Here is a 22788-nt window from a genome sequence, read left to right as displayed (position 1 = left end):
TTCCTTCCTTCCTTCCTTCCTTCCTTCCTTCCTTCCTTCCTTCCTTCCTTCCTTCCTCTCTCCCTCCCTCCTCCTCGCTTCCTCTCTCTCTCCCTCCCTTCTTTCCTCTCTCTCTCTCCCTCTTTCTGAGAGTGTCCCTTTGGAGCAGTGGAAAGAGGATAGATTAAGAATAGAGTAGTACCAACTCTCCCACCTCTATCTAATGCTTGACCAATTTTTTAACTTCTCAGGCCTCCATGTTCTCATCTATAAATGGAGAAAAAACACCTCATGGATTTGTTTGGAACATTAAATAAAAGATGTGTGGCATTGTATATACATGTATTGTATACACATTTAGTGTACAATAAATGTAAATTTCTTCCCTGTACCTTCTCAATTGTACACATGAAGACTTCTGCTTTTTCTGTTTTCCTTGTGATGGCAGCTTCTCAACAAAAAGAAGAGAATATTTGGACTGCCTGACTGGCTCAGTTGGTGGAACATGTGACTCTTGATCTCAGGGTTGTGAGTTTGAACCCCATGCTGAGTGTAGAGATTGCTTAAAAATAAAATTTTTTTCATTTTGTTTTGTTTTTGTTGAGAGAGAGGGAACATGAGTTGGGGAAAGGGGCAGAGGAAGAGAGAGAAAATCTTAAGCAGCTCCATGCTGAGCATGGAGCCCAGCAGGGACTTGATCCCATGATGGTGGGATCATGACCTGAGCCAAAATCAAGAGTTGGTTGCTCAAACGACTGAGCCACCCAGGTGCACCACCACCCCCCACCCCTATAAAATCTCAAAAAGAGAGAGAGAGAGAATATTTGACATCCACTCCATTAGACTACTATAAATGTTAGAATCTAGAATATATCTCATTTGGTCAAATCCAAATTCTAGAACCTGATGTCTCTGATGATGGAAGAAGCAACCATTGTTGGCATCTGCGTTATTCCAGGTGTTTTTTAAAACTTCCAGAACTTAATATTATCTTGCAACCTTCCTTTTCTTTCCTTCAGAGGCCCTTTTGTTTTTTATTTATTTTTTATTTTTTCAAGTTTTTATTTAAATTCCAGTTAACATACAGTCTAATATTAGTTTCAGGCGTAGAATTTAGTGATTCATCACTTACATACGACACTCACTGCTCATCACAAGTGCCCTCCTTAATCCCCATCACCCATTTAACCCATCCCCCCAACCACCTCCCCTCTAGTAACCCTTCAGAGGCCCTTTTATTTATTTTTTTATTTAAAAAAAATTTTTTTTATATTTATTTATTTTTGAGAAACAGAGTAAGACAAAGCGTGAACGGGGGAGGGGCAGAGAGAGTAGGAGACACAGAATCTGAAGCAGCCTCCAGGCTCTGAGCAAGAGGTCAGCACAGAGCCTGATGCGGGGCTCGAACCCACGAACTGTGAGATCATGACCTGAGCAGAAGTCGGATGCTCAACCGGCTGAGCCACCCAGGCGCCCCTCAGAGACCTGTTTAAATCTATTAACCAGTAATGTCTCTAAACTCCTCTTGAACTAATATGCATTTTTAGCTTGGTACTAGCACTTACACCATAATGTGACAAGGGTCTATAATGTGGCCTGAAACTAGCATTTAAACACATTAAGATTGAGATATAGTAGGGAATAGGGGATGGGGAAGGGACAAGGCAACTGACATTTGTAAGATGGCAGTGAAGTTCAATAGAAAAGAAATGGGCTCTTAGCTCACGTAGACTTGGACTTGGACTCCAGCTCTGTCTCTTTCTAATGCATAAAGTTGTTGAGAGGGCGTTATACACCCAGTCAAAGCAAATTTGCTTTGCTAAATAACTTTGTTAACACTACTAGTAAGTTAACGTTGGATTTCCTTTATTCAAAGCATCAATTTTAATGAATAATTATGGTAGTTCATGGTCTTTAAATTGCTATAAAACATAAAGAAGGAGAGAAATGAGTGTATTTTCTCTCTGTGTAAGGATAATTCCACAGTCTGTCAGATTTGTAGAAGTCTTATAATATGTGTATTCTTTCAGGATAATGTGGAGATTTCTGCTTTAATGAAGTCATTTGTGGTTGATTGTTGACTTGTACAATTTACAAAATTATGTTCAATTATGCACTTAATGTAAAGACCTCTAATCACAAAATAACCCAAAGTCATTTTATACTTACAGCAAAAAATGATCTTGGCTCTTCCTGTAGCTTAGTCTCCCAAATGATATATTAGTCATTAACAGCACAGTTCTTAGACCTAAGGGTCAGAGTTGAGTGTTGCATCTGGGCAGGGATCCCTCTACAGACCAACCAGAAGAGACTGGGATATGTTGAGGAGAAATAAATGCACATTTCTAGATCCTTCACTGACTTTCTTTTCCTTCACAGCTTCATTGTCACTATCTTATGTCAGGTTTCAAGAAGCCCTAAACTTATCCCCATACCTCTCTCCTCTTTAGTTTAGTCTCCAGCTTTGTCCTTCTCATTCTGTATTTTGAGTTTGATTTTCAATCTTTGCCAACTACCATTTACATAAAAAATCCTAGTACTTACAATCTATTCCAAACAATAAAGTGCAAAATTGACATCCATGTACATAATCAATATAACTCACTTCCCAAAACCCTCCCACCTGGGCTTTTGAACATGTTCACCCATGAATACAACTTGGATGTTTCTGCTCAAATGACTTGGCTCTCTTCCTGAGCATGAGTGAGATATCCTCACTCTTCTTTCTACTTATCTGAATCTCAATTCTTCTCTAAGAGCCAATCTTCTTTTTGAATCTTTTCCTGAGTACCTCAGCCCATGTAATCAACAAGTAGCAGAGCTTTTCCAATCCATTCTTCATCCTTTTATAGAGACTGAGGCCTACAGAGTTTGTGACTTGCCCAAGGTCACACAGCTAGTTAGGAGTATCAGCAGAACTAAAAATCGAGGTCTTTTAACACCTCGCCAGTATTTTTCACCACACAGAAACCGTTGTCTGAGTTACTTACACCAGTCAGGATGACCAACATTTTACTTATAATATTATTTTTGTATTGTTGGTAAATTGTTCCTAAGTATGTAACCCGGAATGACCGAGTTCTTCCTGGGCTGCTCTTTGCTTTCATAACTGAATAAAATTATTGGGGCCTCCATCTCAATATTTCTGGGAATCCCCAAGAAACAGACAAAGTGGTGGGAATGCCTGTGTTTTACTGTCACCTCCTGTTCCAGATCCCTTCCAGTCTCTCTCAGATTGACCCTGAGCACAGCAAAGTTCCTTTTTCACCCCCTCATTCCCACAAAGCTGCTGTGTTTAACAGACTTTGATGAATGGTTTGAAGTGATAGAGAGGCATTACGGTACAGCTGAGACCAGATCACAGTTTAAAATTAGTATTAGACGTGGTGATCAGTGGGTCTTATGGAGAAAGAGGGCTAGTAAGTTACCTGAGACTGGTACTGCTGAGGAGAAAGTCAGTTTTTTAGCTCTTTGCCTTAATTCTCTCCCAAGTGATTGCTGGGGCCCGGGGAGTCTTCACCTTTTTTGAACACACAGGAAGGTCAAGATGTTTACATAAACATAATAGTCATCTACCCTGAGCTTATGCCCTTGGTAACTCTAGGAAACTTTTTGACATTAGTTTTTCTTTAACTTGGGCCAGACTGAATATTTAGGTAGCGCTCCCTTATTCACTGAAAGGGCAAATTTCAGGGGTCGATGGGTACATTTTTCCCTTTCCATTTCTACATACTTGGTTGGGGAAAAGACTCTACCAGTATTGTGCAGAATGTATTGAGATTACTGAGGACAGAAGCAGAACATGGGAGCTTGCTGACACTTACCCAGCACTTTTCCTTCATGTCTGGTACCGTACCTACTGCACGGCACCTCCCTTGGTGCCCACATCAGTGCAAGGTAGGTCATTTGCACTTTCACAGAGAAAGTTAACACTTGGCAAAAGTCACCCAGCACATAAGTGGCATATCTGGACTTCAAACCCAGATTTGTCTGACTTGAAAGCATGTATTCATGCCTCAGAACAACTAAAGAAACTGCAGTGTCTGGCCAGAGGACAGTCATATGGTCTGAGCACAAGAGTGTGTGAGTGATGGGAACAGGGGCGGCGAGAGGAAGCAAGAAAGCCCTCATGACCAGAACAGCCCAAATAGAATTCTGGATTCAATGCCCATTAATTGTATTTCTGGTAGGAGAAAGAGCGATATTTAAGATGACAATTGATATTTCCAATCTATCAGCATACTGGGAGTAAGAAGAAATAAGAATGTTAGAGATGCTATTTGAGGAAGACGATGGTAAATCCATGATGGGTTGAGATGGGAGACGGAGGAGGTGAATTTCCTTCCAACGTTTCCTCTGTTGAAAGCTATTTGATTTTCCACAAACTCAAAGGACCTCCTGCAGAATCTGAATTGGGTCTCCCCACTCAGCTTTTATGACCCAAGAAGGGCAACATGTTCAATAGACTGCCACCAAGAGCCTTTTTGGGCAGCTTTTATTTATTCAGCTCGCCTGTGAGTGGGCAAAGGGGGCAGGTATCTGGTTTTCGTTACTGCATAGAAGTATAATTATGGTGTCGTTGATGTGAACGTATAAGCACTGCATCTGAACTGAAATTACACTGTATCTAAACAGAGGACTCTGTGGCACTTTTCTTACTAAAAGTCAAGTTTGGCAATCCTCACTCTGTTCCAGTCAAACATTTTCTTGGCCATATTAGGTTATATGGCAATAAGCCAAATCACAGCTGGTGTATGAGTAGGTCCTCGGCACTGATGCAATTTCTTGAGAGCGTTTTCTCACTGGTTTAAAAGGAATAGAGACAAATGTGGCTCAGAATATATTTTGAAACATGGCTGGAAAGAAGAATAAAATCTTACCAATCCCAAAAGTATTAGTAATAGCAGTTGAGACCAAAGTCAGTTTTTGAAACTGGAAAACTTGGAAGGATTTGGGTATTTGTTTGTTTCTTATTGAAAGGCTGAATCAATTTATTATAAGCCCAACCAACCTTATCACAGATGCAGGGGAAGAAATCAGAACAAAGTCACATCAGCTTTCCCATGATTTTCTCCTCTTGCTCTTAATACTTAGTCTCTTGGGTTAGAAAGCTAGCATCTGAGTTCTGGATCCATTACATTCTGAAGTAATCATGGACACTGGCTTAATTTCATTATTTGTCAAGTGGAGATGATATACTGTCTATCTCACAGGGTTCCTATAAGAATCAAATGAGATAATGCATGATCCAACTATTAGAATGGAAAGCATATTTATGTGCTTTCTATACTTTCTCTTTTAAACTACAACGTTTGGTCAACTGTTGTAGTAGCAGAGGAAAGAACTTTTGGGTTATTTAGATGGTTGCTTTGGTAGAGTTGTTTGCTTTTCATTCAGAACTAACCATATTCTGTCACAGCAGCTCATAAATATTCATCCGTGTATTCACTGATTTGTTCAGTATGTTGAGTACTTACTAAGTGCCAAGCTGTTAATGAATATCCTCCCAGCAAATAGATGATAAACCTGTAACACTTCCCTGTCTTATCATTAGACACTCTTTTCAAATATTTTGACTGCTGGCCACTCACTCCACTCATATTTGTTGAGTGACTAATATATTACAGGTGACTGTAGAGTGCTAAGGAACCAGTGATTCAATAACAACCACAACAACAACAACAACAACAACAACAACAACCACAACCACAACCACAACAACAACAGCCAGACACACCCTCATGGAGCTGTCAATGGAGCTCAACAGCCAGATGCACCCTCATGGAGCTCTTTTTACAGAGAGCTGTAAAGAAAAGTGACATGAAAGTAAAAATCTTAAAAATCTGTATATCCAGCACAACAATTTTTAATTTAGCATACCTTGACAAAAAATGATACTTTAGGATACTTGAAGTCTTCAACATTTATCCTATGCTTGAGCTAGAACACAAAAATCAGTGTTTCATGAGTATTACAAATACTTTTCCAGCTTTGAGTTTATCTGTTTAGGGAAAACTAAGAATGGCCAAATGAGAAATGTGCTAGTGTGGGAGCTAGGGGTGGGGAAGTCATTTTAGTGTTAGAGAACAGCATGTCCCAAGACTCGGTGGCCTTCAAGAGTTGGAGCCACACAAGAAATTTTTAAAAAGTTAGTGTAAGCAGATCACAACAGATAGTGGCTCAAGAAGAAGCTGGGGAGGCAGGCAGGGCCAAATCACATACAGTGTGATCTGTAAACAGTCTGTCTCTACAGTCTTGATAGCACTTAAACTCTGGCTAAATTTTCTTCAATCGTCTAGTATATTCCATGTAATGTATTTATAGTTCTGTTCAATAGGGGATGGCATTTCTATGTCATGGTAAAGAATTGAACCTATGTTCTAAATGTGCTATCAAGCTATAGAAGTGGGTTTTTTTTAAGTTTATTTATTTATTTTGAGAGGGAGAGAGCACATGCATACAAGCAGGGGAGGAGCAGAGAGAGAAGAGAAAGAGCATCCCAAGCAGGGTCCATACTGTCAGCACAGAGCCTGCTGTGGGGCTCGATCTCATGAACCATGAGATCGTGACCTGAGCTAAAATTCAAAGTAAGACGCTTACCTGAATGAGCCACCCAGGTGACCCAAGCTATAGAAGTGTTTTAAGCAGGGCAGTGACATGATCAGATCAGTATTTTCTGAAATGTCTTCATTTGCAGAAGGCCAGAAGATTTGAACAGAGAAATGAGTAAGGAGGTTCCTGGAATGATCCAGATGAGATATGGTGGCTTGGATTCAGGTGGTAGCAACAATGATGAAGATAAATGGACCATTTCAAGAAAATATTCTGAAGGGAGAATCACCTGGATTTAGTAATTTATGGCACAGGGAGTCATGTGGATGGATGGTAAAGAAGAAGTGTCTGGAGTGACCCCCAGGGCCAGGGCTCAAGCAACTAGGTGAAGGCTGGTGCCATTTACTAAGATGGGAAAAGCTCAGGGAAGATGGATTATGTTCAATTACATTCTTTTTGCTGAAAGAAAAAGTAGCAGTGCTTGACTGTTCTGTAAGTTGTGGAGAGGAAACAAAAGTATGATATATAATCCCCATCTTTAGAGTGTTTGTGCCCCAACCGTTAAACCCCCTGTTGGCACTTCCTTAACAGACCTTTTCAGTCCATCAGAGACTGTCCTGTGATGCTATGGATTACCACTACTAGGACTTTTTTTCTCTACTGCCTTCTACTGTGTGTGTCTACATACAATGTGCTTCATTTTAATGTTTTAGTTTGCTACACCTTTGAGGTACCTCATTTCTGAAGACTCACTTTGGTCAGTCTTAAAAATCAGGTTTTTAAATACAACTTTTTGGGGGGATCCTTCTATAATCTTGACAGTGAATGGATGATACTCTCTGGTTGTTATTTGCTGTCTCTCAACTCCACATATTTTTGTGGCATTGTGAATACTGTTCCAACTTTTCCATTTGGTTATTTGGAAACAACAATTCCCAGAAAGAAAATATGATCAGTCTCATCCCCCAAGAGTCACTAAGCCCTCTATATTACTTAGCAATTTGCAACATAGCAATCAATATCATGGGATAAAGATTTATGTACAAGAATGTCCATCACAGCATTATTTGAAACTTGAAATACTTTACATGCCCAGTGATAGGGGAATGTTTGTATAAACTATGATGTTATTAATCATGTTATAGGGATGATGTAGGAAAACATGTGTAAGTGAAAAAATTAAATCCATGACATTAAATTTGCTTTTAAAAGAGAATCATTTGTGTTGCTAAAAAACAACTAGAAGGAAATATATTGAAACTTTAAAGTAACTTCAAGGTGGGAGCGATTGAAAGAGACTTTATGATTGTTTTTCTACATATATCTCTGTAGTTTCTAAATTTTCTGTGATGAAATGTACACTTGTATATTCTCCATAATAAGATGTATATCTAGAAAGCATTCAGAGATGGGTCTGATTTTACAGATTTGATGATTTGGGACATTTTACAGTAGAGCAAAATAGAAACAAAAGTAGTCTTGAAAACAATCAGTATTTCATTCTGTCAATAAGTAATTGTCGAGGACTGTGTGAGTTACTCTGAGGGCACAGAGCAGTATAAAGATGCAAGATCCCTGCTCACTCAGGGAGCTTACGATCAAGTGCCAGCACTTCTGGATTTCCCCCCTTTGGATTCAAACATCCTAAAACTATGATGACAGTTTTGGTTTTCATTTCTGAGTTGTTCCTTTTGAGCCAAATCAGGAAATGAAAGAGCACAGAGAAAAGAAAAAAAACACTCCCTAAACAGTCAATCTCTGCAGTCTCGATAGCATTTAAATTCTGGCTAAATTTTCCTCTTTCAGTCTTCTAGTATATTCCATATAACGTATTTGTAGTTCTGTTCAAGGTTATGGGATGGCATTTGTCCGTAGGCTTCATTCTGTTATTCGCAGTCATTGGTTTTTCATTCTGGCACAATAACTTGTCACAATCACATTTTTGTGTTCCAAACTTGTAAGATTTGTTGTCTCTGGAAAGCATATTTTAGAACTTTTCCTTTTGAGGCTGCAAGACATGTTTTACAGTTACATATTTTAGCTCTATTCATGCTATGCTTGTGCCCAGATATTGACAGGATTGCCATTTCAAAGGAGACACAGCTGCCCAATAGTTATCTGCTGGCAATTGCCCAAAAGGTTTTACTGAATAATTTATCTTTTTCATTTAATTCAATCAACTCCACTATTGTTAAAACTGGGGAGGTTTCTGTTGGTATTTTTGTTGGCTTATAAATAGAGCCATCACTATATTTAAACAGTGCTATCCTTTGGAGATAAATTTATTATGGGCTATTTAATTTGAAATATTGTATTAATGTAGAAATGGGTCTCATTTGACCTATCTGTATCTTTATTCTCCATTTGGTTAATAACACACATCTTTTTTAAAAGCAGCTCGGGCTTAAGTTTGTGGTTATACCAAATTGAAGCTGGGATATTGTCCATCAACCAGCTAATCTAATTGCCAGTAAAAATGTCAGTATCAGACTAGTGTCATTCAGATTATCCTCCTTGCATTGGCTTTCAATCTGGTCCTGGGAAGAAGGACACTGAATAATGAATCAAGAGTTATAAATGAAAAGGTTTGAACATCTGGGAACCTCATTCATTTATTCACTTATATTTATAGAGAAATTAATATGTGCTCAGAACTATGCTAAGCACTAGGGATACAAAAGTGAGACGTGAGGAGGGTAGATTTCATGTTTAGTGTTCTTACCACAATAATATTTTTAAAAATTTTTTTAATGTTCATTTATTTTTGAGAGAGAGAGATAGAGCACGAGCAGGGAAGGTGCAGAGAGAGGGAGACACAGAATCTGAAATAGGCTCCAGGCTCTGAGCTGTCAGCATAGAGCCTGACGTGGGGCTCAAACTCACAAACCACGAGATCATGACCTGAGCCAAAGCCGGAAGCTTAACCGACTGAGCCACCCAGGTGCCCCACAATAATATTTTTTTTAAAAAAGAACTCAGTCCAAAGGAAGAAGTGAATACAATGTAAATACTTTAATACTTATTTATGGGTTTTATTAGTGGGTTAATACTAACCCACTAAAGAGTTAGCTCTGTGAGGACAGAGATCCTGTCTCTCTACATCCATTTAGTAACTGGAAAGAGAATCCCAAACTGGGTCTGACTTAACTGTCTCATGAAGTGGGAAAAGTAGAAGAGCAAATGACAAAAATTATTTTCTCCACATGACATGCAAGGGAGTGAGATTCATAGGAACACACATAGGTGAGCCTTTTTCTTCCACTCAAGTGGGAGTGAGAAGTCAAGTTTATAGGGATAACCTTGAGCACTTCCTAATGTTTTAAAAGGTAAATCATGTGAAAACTCAAATTTCTGGTGACACATGTCACCAGTAGTCATGCTGTGATTGAGACTCCGTATGGAAATCTGCTGCGGTGTACCACCGTGCCTGGATAGACTTGTTTCAACGTTCTATTAATCTGAGTAAGGACAGTTGCTTGTAAGTTTTGTCACTTTTTACATTCTCCCCACTAGGTGATTACTGCCAAGTCAGGTCAAATTGAAAGGCCCACAGAGAATCAATTCCTGAGATTGTTATTTTAAAAATTTTAGCCCATGGTACTGGTTGGGAATTAAACAGTGGGTTGATCGGATTTCTAAAAACAAATGTAATGATTGATTTGTCCTAAAATGAAAAATAGCCAGTTCCTGCAAAATGAACTTTGTTGTTAGTGGCCAAAGAGAAGAAGAATGGAGTTTTGCAAAAAGAACAGATTAGAGGATCTTGATCTACCCACTGCTATCTAAAACGGTTTAGGTAAAGTAAACCTTTTACACTCTCTAGGCCTAAGTCCCATTTTTAAAGTGTTGCAAATGGCACTTGTCTTACTGACCTCTGGAGTTGCCATGAAAATCATTGAGAAAAGTGATATGAAAGCTCTGTTTACTATAAAAATGCTGTGTATGTGTATTCTTAACCCATTTGTGATGTCACTAGTTGCTTGGAAATTAGTCCACAAACAGCTGATCTCAGTGATGATAGAAGCGTAATTGCCCTATGATCAACCCACTTCGTCCCTACCAAGCATTCCAGACATTTCAGTGCAGGAACAAGGTCTATGGGAAAAAGTCAAAAGGAGACTGATCAGAGGAATTCCACTGCCCCTTCCCAGGGCCCTGTGCACAAAATTGTCCCCCATGCACTGTTTTTTTGCTGCGTTTGCCGATGTCTACAGTTTCCAAGACAAAAACAGACTGATAACTGGGTGATGATAAACAGTAAGTGTGATGTTATACCAGTTTTCTAGTGCAAAGGGCTTGGCATCTTGTCCACTGGATTGCAGCCTCCACGGGCTACTCTTTCAGCTGGATGTGCAGATGGATAATGCAGAGGCTGATTTTCCTTAAATGCTGAGGAATGACACCAACCAATGATTTTTTTAAAGTTTATTTATTTATTTTGAGAGAGAGAAAGAGAAAGGGCCCACGCGCATGTGCGGAAGAGTCAGGGAGGGGCAGAGAGAGAGACTCCCAAGCAGGCTCCTTGCTATCAGCACAGTGTCAGAGGGGAGGCTCAACCCCAGGAGCCTGAGATCATGACCTGAGCTGAAATCAAGAGTCGTACGCTTAACTGAGACACCCAGGTGCCCCAACCAGTGGTTTTTTTCAGATCCACACACACTGATGGTTTCGCCTTTTGTTACATGAGTTGGATGATTCTAGGTTCTGGCATAAGGCCTGAACCTTACTGCTGCACAGATTCCTTATGTCAGTGTTTTGTGCTTCACATTGACTGAGCTCAAGGCTCTGGATTAGGTCTCAGCGCATACCTCTGGGGTGGAGGAGAGTGATAGGCAGTGCTGACTGGTTAAAAGTGCAGAAGGGGAACAGGATCATTCCACTTTGGGTGTTATTTTGCTTTATTTTGCTCATTGTAAGCAACTGGCCAAAACAGAAATATATATATAGCCCTGTCCTTAGGTACTTAAATTTCAAGCAGCAATCAAATGAACACTAGAAAAAGTTTTAAGAATACTTTAAACAAGTACATATTATTACAATAGGAACACAAAACTCAATTCACTGAATCAGTAAAGTATAATGGGTTGACTGAACTGAATGAATAATCCAATCACTTGGAATGCCTGTGGTCTCAACCAGAAAGTACTGAATTAGGGTACTGCTTCTTTGTGAATATCCATAATTGCTGAGGACCAACTTCATGGATGAGACCGTCAGTAACTTGAGAGTCTACTGGAATTAAGGTATTCATTCATGAGCATTCTAATCTTTGTAGTTGTTTCTCTTTATGTGTGAGTTCTCTTTTAAGAAGCTAGACAGTTTCCTTTTGTGTATGTGTGAATGTGGTGAGAACATTTAACATGAGATGTACCCTTTAGCACATTTTTAGCTGCACAATGCTGTATTGTTAACTGTAGGCACTGTGCCGTACAGCAGCTCTCCGCAGCCTGTCCATCTTGCTGGCAAGGGTGTAGAAAAATCAGAGCCCTCATACACTGCTGGTGAAAAGATAAAAATGGTGCAGCTACTTTGAAAAAATGTCCTCCAGTCCCTCACACGATAGAATTACCATATGACCCTGCAATGCCATTCCTAGGTATATATATCCAAGAGAGATGAAAAAATATGTCCACACAAAAACTTGTACACAAATGTTAATAGTAGCATTATTCATAAAAGCCAAAAGATGGAAACAACCCAAATGTCCATCAAGGGATGAATTGATAAGCAAAATGTGATATATCCATACAGTGGAATATTATTTGGTCATAAAGTTAATGAAGTACTAATACCTGCCACCATATGGATGAACTTTGAAAACATTGTGCTAAGTAAAAGAATTTAGTCACTAAAGACCACATATTATATGATTCCATTCATATGAAATGTTCAGAATGGAGAGCTCTATTAGAGACAGAGTATAGACTAGTAGGTACTTAGGCCTGAGGAGATAGGGGAGACTGAGAGGAGGGTGATGGCTACAGGGTATAGGGTTTCTTTTTGGGTGATGAAAATGTTCTATATTGATCTTGGTGTTGGTTGCTCAACTCTGAATACACTAAAAACAAATTGTACACTCGAAATGGGTGAATTGTACAGTATGCATACTCTACCTTAAAAACATTACTATTTTTAAAGTAAAATAAAATGATACTTGATAAATAATAGATTCTCAATTTAAAAAGCAAAGGAGCCATACATGGACACATGGACAGAATAGGGCCAGGAAGGCTGCCTTTATTGGAAAATTAAATATCCATAAAAGTTAGGTGCACTGTTTCTTATCATTCACTAGAGCCCAAACATTTAACATAGTGCATTGCAAATACAATACACATCAGTGCTTGTTGATAATGATAATGATAATAGTGATGATGGTGTTGGTGATGCTGATGGTGATGGCGACAACAACAGAAACACTCCTGCCAGCCACTATCTCTCCACAGTCTTTGGAATTTTTAATATCTGCATCAGGTCTCTCTTAATGTATGATAGTTCTACCAAATTCCAGCTGCAGGCACACCATGATTCTGTAAAGAGAAAGATTTACATTTTTCTCAGGAGTCAATGTCTCATATGTTTGTGGCCACAGGAAGCTTATCAAACACTGACGTCAGCTACTTTCCCATGAGAAGTCCAGAACTTTCTTCATACTGCCATAAATGACTTTCTCTTTCCGATTTGCTTCAGACAAGTAGAGAATTATTCATAAAGCTTAAAAATAAACATCTGACCTTCACCCTGCCATGGATACATTCTTATTGCTTCTCCAATCAGGAATTCTCTTGCCTGTAAAAATCCACTCTCATTCTTTTATTAGCAGTTGAAAGATTTTGGCCAGTACAAATAGCATCATGGATTATTCTTCATTCATTCATTGTTCAAAAAAAAAAAAATAGGAAAGACTGCAGCAAACAGACACTGTTTAAAGACATCAAGGCCCTCCCTTCATACTATTTTGTAATCTTGTTCCGTTCCATTAAGAAATATTTTTTCTTCTTCATAGTTGTACAAAATTGGCTCCTCTGAGAACATATATCTAAGCTGTATCCTTTGTGTTCCTTGAAATTTTAAGAGAAATTCAACAAAATTTCCCTGCTACCTTTGTTAGTCCTGGCCCCCTGATAATATAGAAATAAACTGAGGGTTTATTTGATTCGTTCTGGCTAAATAAACAAAGGAGGAGAAGAAAGGAGGTAAGTTCACTTGGGGCCTGTAGCATTCTAAGTTCAATAATAGGCTCATTATATGCGAGTTCATTCATTTATTCACTCACCCACCCAGGAAACTTTTACAGAGCATATGATATATGCCATGGAATATGCAAAATGACTGGGATAGAATTAGCAATAAGACTGTGTCCTTGCCACCAAGAAGCCCATCCGTATACAATGACAGTCCATCATTGTGGCATTAGCAAAAGTGTATAAGCACACAGAAGAGGAAAACCCTCCTTTTCTTTCCTTTTTTTGCATATAGGTGACACACACTGTTAAATTAGTTTCAGGTGTACAACTTAGTGATTTGAAAAGTTTATACATTATCTATGTTCACCACAAGTGTAGCTATCATCTGTCTCATTACATCCCGACTACAAGATTATTGACTGTATTCCTTATGCTGTGCCTTTTATTCCCATGAGTTACTCATTCCATAACTAGAAGCCTGTATATCCCTTTCCCCTTCACCCATTTTGCCCAACCTCCCATCTCTTTCCCTCTGGCAACCATCAGTTTGTCCTCTGAATTTATAGGTCTGATTCAGCTTTTTGTTTGTTTATTCATTTGTTTGTTTGTTCTTTAGATTCCACTTATGAGCATAAGCATATGGTATTTGTCTTTCTCAGTCTATCTTATTTCACTTAGCATCATACCCTCTAGATTCATCCATTTTGTCTCAAATGGCATGATCTCATCCTTTTTTATGGCTGCATAATATTTCAGTGTGTGTGTGTGTGTGTGTGTGTGTGTGTGTGTGTGTGTTTGCATACCAAATTTCCTCATCTATTGATGTACACTTAGATTGCTTTCATATCTTGGCTATCTTAAGCAGTGCTGTAATGAATATAGGGCAGAGGGGTGCATATATCTTTTCAAATTAGTGTTTTTGTTTTCTTTGGGTAAATACCCAATAGTGGAATTATTGGATTATGTGGTATTTCTATTTTTAACTTTTTGAGGAACCTCCATACTGTTTCCCATAGTGGCGGTACCAATTTATATTCCCACCAACAGCGTGCAAGGATTCCTTTTTCTCTACATCCTTGCCAACACTTATTATTTCTAATCATTCTTATTTTAAAGTAAGTAACTGATATCCAACAAAGAATTTCCTTAAGGTCATACCTCTATTATGACCCCACAGCCTGTCTTCTCTCACAATTCCATGCTGCTTTCAAGGGAACAACCAATGTCCAACCCAACTGAATAGTTTAAAGTTTTGTCAACAATGCAGTGAACCCATTGCAGAATGCCAAGGGAACTCTTACTTTCATTGAATAATTGACTTTTTCTTGAATTATAAGAGTAATTTCCTTAGTTTTCTTGCTTGATTTAACCTGCTTGGCTAAATAAATTTCTAACATGATACCCTACTAATGCATCTTGTCTCTCTTATCCACTAATTTATACAAGTATATAGATACATCCATATGCACAATTGCATAGTAACATGAAAAATGTATCTCATTAAAACCAAGAGACTCTCCTACAGACCTAAAAATTTACACTGAAATACAAGCATACTATGGACAAATATGCAATATACACAGGCAAAAACTTAAATGAAAACATACAATTTAAGCAAGTAAAGAGGAAACCTTGTGCAAGAGCCTGATGCACATGTGCGCCATTGGCTATAGATTTGGGAAGGTGGGTAGTTGAAAGTGAAGAGAAGAAACAGTGCGGTTAGTGAGCAAGGGACTGAATGGACATGAAGTTTCACCACATCTTAAGATGATAAATAGTCCCTGTATTTGAATTGCTTTGGTATGGGCCACTTGCAAAAACATTCAAACTTTCCCTTCTAAGATATAGTAAGCCAAAATATATCTTATGGAAAGTTCACTAAGTCATTGGTAAATAATCCAGTGTTGACTTTTAATTTAGAAATAACTGGCCAAATTGATCCCAGCCTTCCCAAATACAGTTTTCCCCCTGCAGAGTACATTGATTTGTATTGCCTTCTTGTTTTCTCTCATTGTTTGTCTTTCTTTTTATTATTTTATTTCCCTACTGGTATAATATATGGCCAGAAATACCAAACTTTCATGGTTTTATATATTTTGAGCTCATAAATCCCCATTAGTTGTCGTCTTTTCCGGCTGAGGCTTCATCTTTTTCTCTCCACATGTTGTAAAAATAATCTTTATTTGAGGTATAACATACAGAAAAGTGTACAAATCATAATTGTACAGCATGATGAATTTTCACAAAATGAACATAATGGTGTAGTCCCCTCCAAGATCAAGAAACAGAACATTACTAGCACCCCAGAAGCCCCCCCTTGTGCTTCCTTTTACAGTCAGCCTCCTCCCCTTACCCCCACTGCCCCAGGGTAATCATTATTCTGATTGCTTACACTAAGTATTAGTTTTGTTGGTTTTTTAAGTTTATATTAATGGAATCTTTCTCTGTGTGTGTGTGTGTGTGTGTGTGTGTGTGTGTGTGTGTGTGTCTCACTTCTGTTGTTTAACATTATGTTTCTGAGATTCATTGCCTGAGCAATACTTAGATCATTCTAACTGTTGCACAGTATTCCACTGCTTGCCTGCCACAACTTACCCACTTTACTATTGGTAGGCATTGAAGTGATTTCCTGTTTGTAGCTATTATGAAAAGTGCTGCTATGAGCATTCTGTTCTAATTCATGTCTTCTGATGAATATTTGCATGGATATTTGTTGTGTACATACCTAGGAGTAAGATATCTGGGTCCCAGGATATACAAATATTCCATTTCAGCAGCTGAAACTGTCAAATAATTTTCCTAAGTGACTGCCAGTTTACATTCCCACAGCTGTGCATGAGAGTTCAGTTGCTCATTAACACTTTGAATTGTCAGTCTTTTAAGTTTTAGCCATTCTAATGGTGTGTGGTTTTACTTGGAATCTTTCTAACGATTAATAAGATTGAGCACTTTTTCATATACTTATTGGCCATTTTAGTATCCTCTTTTGTGAAGTGCCTATCAAAGTCTTTACCCATTTTAATAATAGGTCATCTATCTTTTTCTTCTTGGTTTATGGGAATTCTTTATATATTCTGGATACAAGTCCTTTGTCAGATATATGTAATGCTAATTTTTTCACTCTCTTTATGGTTCTTAATTTCAACGTGAAGTTTATCAATTTTATTTCTTTATGGTTAGTGATTTACAAAATCTTTACCTGTCTCAAGAACATGATGTATCTTCTACTTTTTTTCTGAAAGCTTATATGTATCAGCTTTTACATTGAGATCCACACTCAATCTGGAACTTTTGGGGGTGGAGGATATGGTGTTAAACAGAAGTCAAGACTTAGTTTTCGTTTTTTCCATATGCATATCCAGTTGAAGTCCTGGATGATATTGCTTTCCTCCAGAGAGGGTTACCCATGTTCTGGTAGTTTGGTAGATTGGGAAGTTCACTTTAGTTTAATTAGGGCTGAGATGAGTTTGTATCACTCCATGGACCTTCAGTCTGCCCCCTCTTCATGGATGAATTCTCCAAGGGTCCTACTGAGATTATATCCCCAGGTGCTTTTCTCAAAAGAGTAGAAGAAATGTCATTGTTGGCGACTATGACTCCTCCAAGTTTTTGGTCATGGGAAGAGCTTTGGAGTCCACCAAATCTGGGTTGTAATTCCAACTCTGCTACTTACTGACTACATGATAGTGATTCTGGATCTGTTTCCTTGCTTTCAAGTGTGGATAATAAAAACAGCCAGTTTCACAGTTTACTTTTGAAGATCACATGAGGTAACAGATATCAAGTACCTTGCACGTAGTAGACCTTCAATAAATGATAGATATTATTTTACAATATATTATTATTTCTCTTGGAGCTATAAAATACACTCATCTCCTAGAAATGTTGGGGAAGTGGTAGGAGTGTCTGTGGTCTCTGCAAAGCAATACGCTTCTTGGAGCAGCCTGTTTGATGCTGAAAGGGTGAGCTCAGTTGAGCTTGTTTTATTCACAATCATAACAATGTCATTCACAGATACTGAGACATACACAAGACATTTTTTCCCCTTGGAAGATCATAGAAGTACATACAAACCATCTGAATTGGGAGGAACTTAAAACTCCATTCCCAAAAATTCATGTTGCAGATGAAGGAATTGAGGGGCCTAATGTGGTTAAATGACTTGGTCAAGGTCAGTTCACTCATTAGTATTTATTTAAGTGACTAAATTCCCTAAGATCACATATCTCTTCCCTTCTAAAATACTCCTAGCTCCCATATTCAACTATAAATGAAAAAGAGAGACAATTCACAAGAGACAATTAGTGATGTTTTATTGTTACTGGCTCATTCTAAAACCCATAGATCTATTTTTAAATATTTTATTTTAATTTCCATCCCCACAAATTATGTGACTTCCTGCCAACTAAGACTGAAATAGCTACTTACCATTCCTTTCCCATTCCAAGGATTATGTCCCATAGCTTTTCATTCTTTTATTATTAAGAAATATTCGGCCTTCGCCTCCAATGCACAAGACTGAAAGGAGCTCACATAAACCCACAGAAAGAAACTCTCTTCAAGCTTACCAAGTGAAAGGGGGTACAAGGGTATCTCTGTCACTCTGGGCACTGAATACAAAGGGGACCATGTGCATCCCTGGCACTCTTCTCTGGGTAGGGACAGATCACCAGCACCACTGCCACCGTCATGGTTTCCAACAAAGGCAGCGCTTAGAGGATCATTTTTGGTAAGTCCTCATTCAGCACATCTTTCAACATTGTATACTCTGCCAACAGAGAGATAAAGCCTGAGTCCCATAGGGGGCAAATAACTTGAAAGAGTTTCATGATCACAGAGCACACAGAACTTACAAAAGCCTCCATCTCATGCTGGGATTCTCAAGGGATCCTCCTGGAACACTCTTTCCCTAGATCTTCACATGGGCTGTTCCCTCCTAGAAATGTATTTTCAGCCTAGATGTCTTCTTTTTGGAGAGACCGTCTCTCACTATGCGGCCTCCAGTGACCTTCTGGTGGCCCTCTGTCACAGCATGCTGTTTTATTTACTCATTATCAGAAACACCTGTGTTGTTCCTACTACACAAGAACACCAGCTCTGTGAAAGCAGCCCTTGTTCATCTCTGTGGCTCAGAGTACCCACTCAGTGAATAAGTGAATGTGGGCATGTATCCTTCCAATACACCCATCAGGCTGGGTCAGCCCTTGAGTTTGAATACTTGCTTCACTTCTTACTAGCTGAGTGAACGGAGGCAAATGACTTAAATAAAACGAACTTCTCAGTGCTTACCCTAAGATAAGAATACATACCTCACTAGGGTGCTATAGCAATCAGATGAGATAGATGTGTACCATGTGCTTGGCACAAGGCCTGGCACTAAGAGTCCTTAATATGTAGTATTTATGAGGCGCCTGGGTGACTCAGTCGGTTAAGCGTCCAACTCTTGATTTCGGTTCAGGTCGTGATCTCACGGATCATGAGTTCAATCCCCACATCGGGCTCTGCCCTGACAGTGCAGAAAATCCCTGCTTGGGATTTTCTCTCTCTCTCTCTCTCTCTCTCTCTCTCTCTCTCTCTCTCTCTCTGCCCCTCCCCTGCTTGCACACATGTGTTCTCTCTCTCTCTCAAAATAAACTTTAAAACAAAAAGAGAAAAAAAACCATAGTATTTATATGTCCATAATGAAAGCAGAGCATATTATAAAAGTCGTGGGAGATTTTTAAATATAAATATTAATGTTAATGTTAAAATCAAGGGGTACTAATTCAACCACATTTTAAAGGTAAAATTTTAAATTAATTAAAACCTCGTTCTTAAAGGCTATACAAAGTTATTCATTTTTTATAAAAGATCCCTAATTTAACCTTTGCAATAACTACTGTTATGATAAATTAACATTTTAGACCCTCCCTTTTGGTATCCTTTTGGAAAATGGCATCTTTCTGTGAATACTTGTGGTAGGAATTTTAAGGTAGAATTGTAATCACTTTCTGCAAATATGTACTGGCGATGCTTTTTCATTTGTGTAACCTAGGAAGGTGCTAGTTTCTGTTTCTCATGCTACTGAATGGCTTTAGCTAGTTTTTGAAGTTTTTAAGAAAATCACTACTCTTGGAGGACTATAAGTCTGATTGAGAGGAGATAAATTTCTCCTTTCTTTTTGTTACACCTTGATTCTCCCATAGCACATGCGTTCATATAAAACCCTAATGTCCCCACATGCCTGAGCAGACGGTTCAATCAAAAGAGCAGTAAATGGGACCTGACCGTTCACCACTGACTAGAAAAGGGGTTGTGGAAGGAAGACAGGCTCACTTGCTTAACACAACCCTGTTCTCTCTTCCTTCCCCTCTTCCTTCATCTCAGGTCTTTTCCTTCTTTTTTTTTTTTTTTTTTTAATTTTTTTTTTCAACTTTTATTTATTTTTGGGACAGAGAGAGACAGAGCATGAATGGGGGAGGGGCAGAGAGAGAGGGAGACACAGAATCAGAAACAGGCTCCAGGCTCCGAGCCATCAGCCCAGAGCCTGACGCGGGGCTGGAACTCACAGACCGCGAGATCGTGACCTGGCTGAAGTCGGACGCTTAACCGACTGCGCCACCCAGGTGCCCAGGTCTTTTCCTTCTTTACCATCCAGTCTAGAATCAGATTTGCCTGCAGAGAATTTTGGCAACTGCCTCTGAGCCAGGCCAGCCAGCATACATGTGTTAGGCACTGAATTAAAAGCTTAAAGGGATCCAGTGAGTACTCGTTCACCCAGGAATCTATTTGAAGTTGCAAAGTAACTGAAGGTAGAAAAAGATCTTAAAATAGAGAGTAAGAGCTTCATCAGTTTTGCGGCCCTTGGATTCTAAATTGGAAAATAGAAAGCAAAGTATATCTGAAGACAAACTCTACTTTCATTCACATCGCCATTCTCTTTATGGTTCCTCTTGAAAGCCTTTTTTTTCTCTTTGTCTCATTAACAAGATAGTTCATGAACATAGACCCAGATACTATAAACCAAAAAAAAAAAAAAAAAAAAAAAAATCCCACTGATAGCATTTTCTTTCTCTATTTTTCCTATATTCATTCCTAAATTCAAAAATAAAAAGAGAAGAAAGGAAAACAAACCACAAGAGACTCTTAATGATAGAGAGCAAACTGAGGGTTGATGGAGGAATGTGGGTAGGGGATAGGCTAGAAGGGCGATGGGTACTAAGGAGGGCACTTGTGATGAGCACTGGGTGTAGTATGTAAGTGATGAATCACCGGATTCTTCTTCTGAAACGAATATTGTGCTGTATATTAACTAACTGAAATTTAAATTAAAAATTAATTAATTAAACAAATAGAAATACTGACAGAATTGAAAGGGCAGAAAGGAAAACTGGGCAAATAAATACTGACCCTGCAAGAAGGTTTGGGGAAGATACTGTGAATTATTTTCTCTACCAATTTAAATATCTCTCAGTATGTTCAGTTATAATCCTGGCAAGTAACTCTTGCCTTTTTCTAGTCTCTGATGTCTTTGTTGAAGCCTGAGGGTCAAGGATGGGAGGCCTCTGTGGGGAGGGTACTATAGTCTACGTCACATTCCAAGTGTAGGCTTTTTTAAGGTGCAGATTCCTGGACACCTCTCTGGAGTGTCCCATATATATGTTAAAAGCCTCCATGCCTGAAAATTTTGACGTGCAATCAGTCTGAGAAAGCTCTTCTAGGGATTCACTACACGATAAGTACCATAAGGCCAAATACCACAGCTGTTTGTTCTTTCTCATATCCTCGATGTGTTCCTGGCACATAGAGGTTCTCCAGCCATGTTTGTGTTACTTATAGGAGCACTTATAGGAGCACTCCAATTTACTTATAGGAGCACTCTTTGTCATTGATTCTCATCTAAATTCCATCCTCAAGGACTCTGCTAATTATTTAGCAACTGGTTCTCATTCTGGGGGGAGGAAAAATGGAGACTGCCTTAAAAGGTAATGAAAGTTAATATGCACAAAATTTGGCCTATAGTTTCAGGAAACTCACCCATGGATTCCATTCATTCATTCAGCAGTCATTTCTTGATATTCTACTGCATGCTGGGAGGGGACCAGGAGCTGTGAGGAACCAGATTATGAAGCAGGCTCAGGCAATCTTTCCAGCGAGGAAATGCCTCAGCATTTCATCATCCCCTTCTCTTCAGATTTATAGAAAAGACCTCCAAACTTGGACCCACAATAGAAGAAAAGGAATTTAAATGGGATTGGGAGCTCTTGTCATTTTCTGGCTTTGTAACCCAGAAGTGTAATTATATATTTTAGTCCCAACTGGATTTTAGCCTCTAACTGGATTTTAGTCTCCTTAAGATGAGGGCCCACATCCCAGAATGCTGAGCAAGGTACTTTAAATGTATGGCAATACAAAGTAGATGTTGGCACTCAGGACCCGAGACCCCTAGGAAGAGGTGGTGGAGGTTGAGGGAGAGGAGCTAGAGATGGCCTGAGTGGCTGCTCAAGGTTAAGGAAATGGGTGATGGGCAGGAAGGACGGCACTTGTTGGGGTGAGCCCTGGGTGTTATATGTAAGTGATAAATCACTAACTTCTACTCCTGGAACCAATACTACATTATATGTTAACTAACTTGAATTAAAAAAAAGAAGGAGAAGGAGAAGGAGAGGAGGAAGAGGAAGAGGAAGAGGAAGAAAAAGGAAAGAAGAAGGGGGGGGGGAAGGGATGGCTCCTGGGTTTGCTGATGAATTTGTGAGCCCTCAAGGTTCCCTGACTCCTCGTTTGCAAAACAGCCTTCCTCAGGTGGACACAAACTTTAAGTAACACACTAAGAAGGTTTTTGTTTTGTTTTTTACTTGTGAAAGCTGAAATGAGAATCTAGGAATCCAAGCCTAGTTTCTAGCAGTGAGATTCCAAGCCAGTCCCTTAACCTCTGTGAGCTTCTGTTTTCTTCCAATGCCAAGTGGCAGAGGGTGGGGTTGGAGGAAGGCAAAGCTATATTCTTAAGGTCCACTTGAGACCTATTACTCTGCTCCATTAAAGGCAAACATTAAAAGCCCAAAGTTGCATTTCATACTCATTAGAAGCCCTT

The 22788-nt window shown here is 39.0% G+C and overlaps 1 protein-coding gene across 6 annotated transcripts in view; it reads left to right on the top strand.

The window, feature by feature from the left end:
* The window catches only part of CALD1 (caldesmon 1), a 188808-nt gene that overhangs the window by 40703 nt on the left and 125317 nt on the right, over window positions 1-22788 (top strand). The window lies entirely within an intron of this gene.

This window comes from Herpailurus yagouaroundi, unplaced genomic scaffold (assembly GCF_014898765.1).
Source record: "Herpailurus yagouaroundi ecotype Mexico unplaced genomic scaffold, PumYag 100, whole genome shotgun sequence".
Classification (NCBI taxonomy): Eukaryota; Metazoa; Chordata; class Mammalia; order Carnivora; family Felidae; genus Herpailurus; species Herpailurus yagouaroundi.
This window is presented reverse-complemented; position numbering and strand designations above follow the sequence as displayed.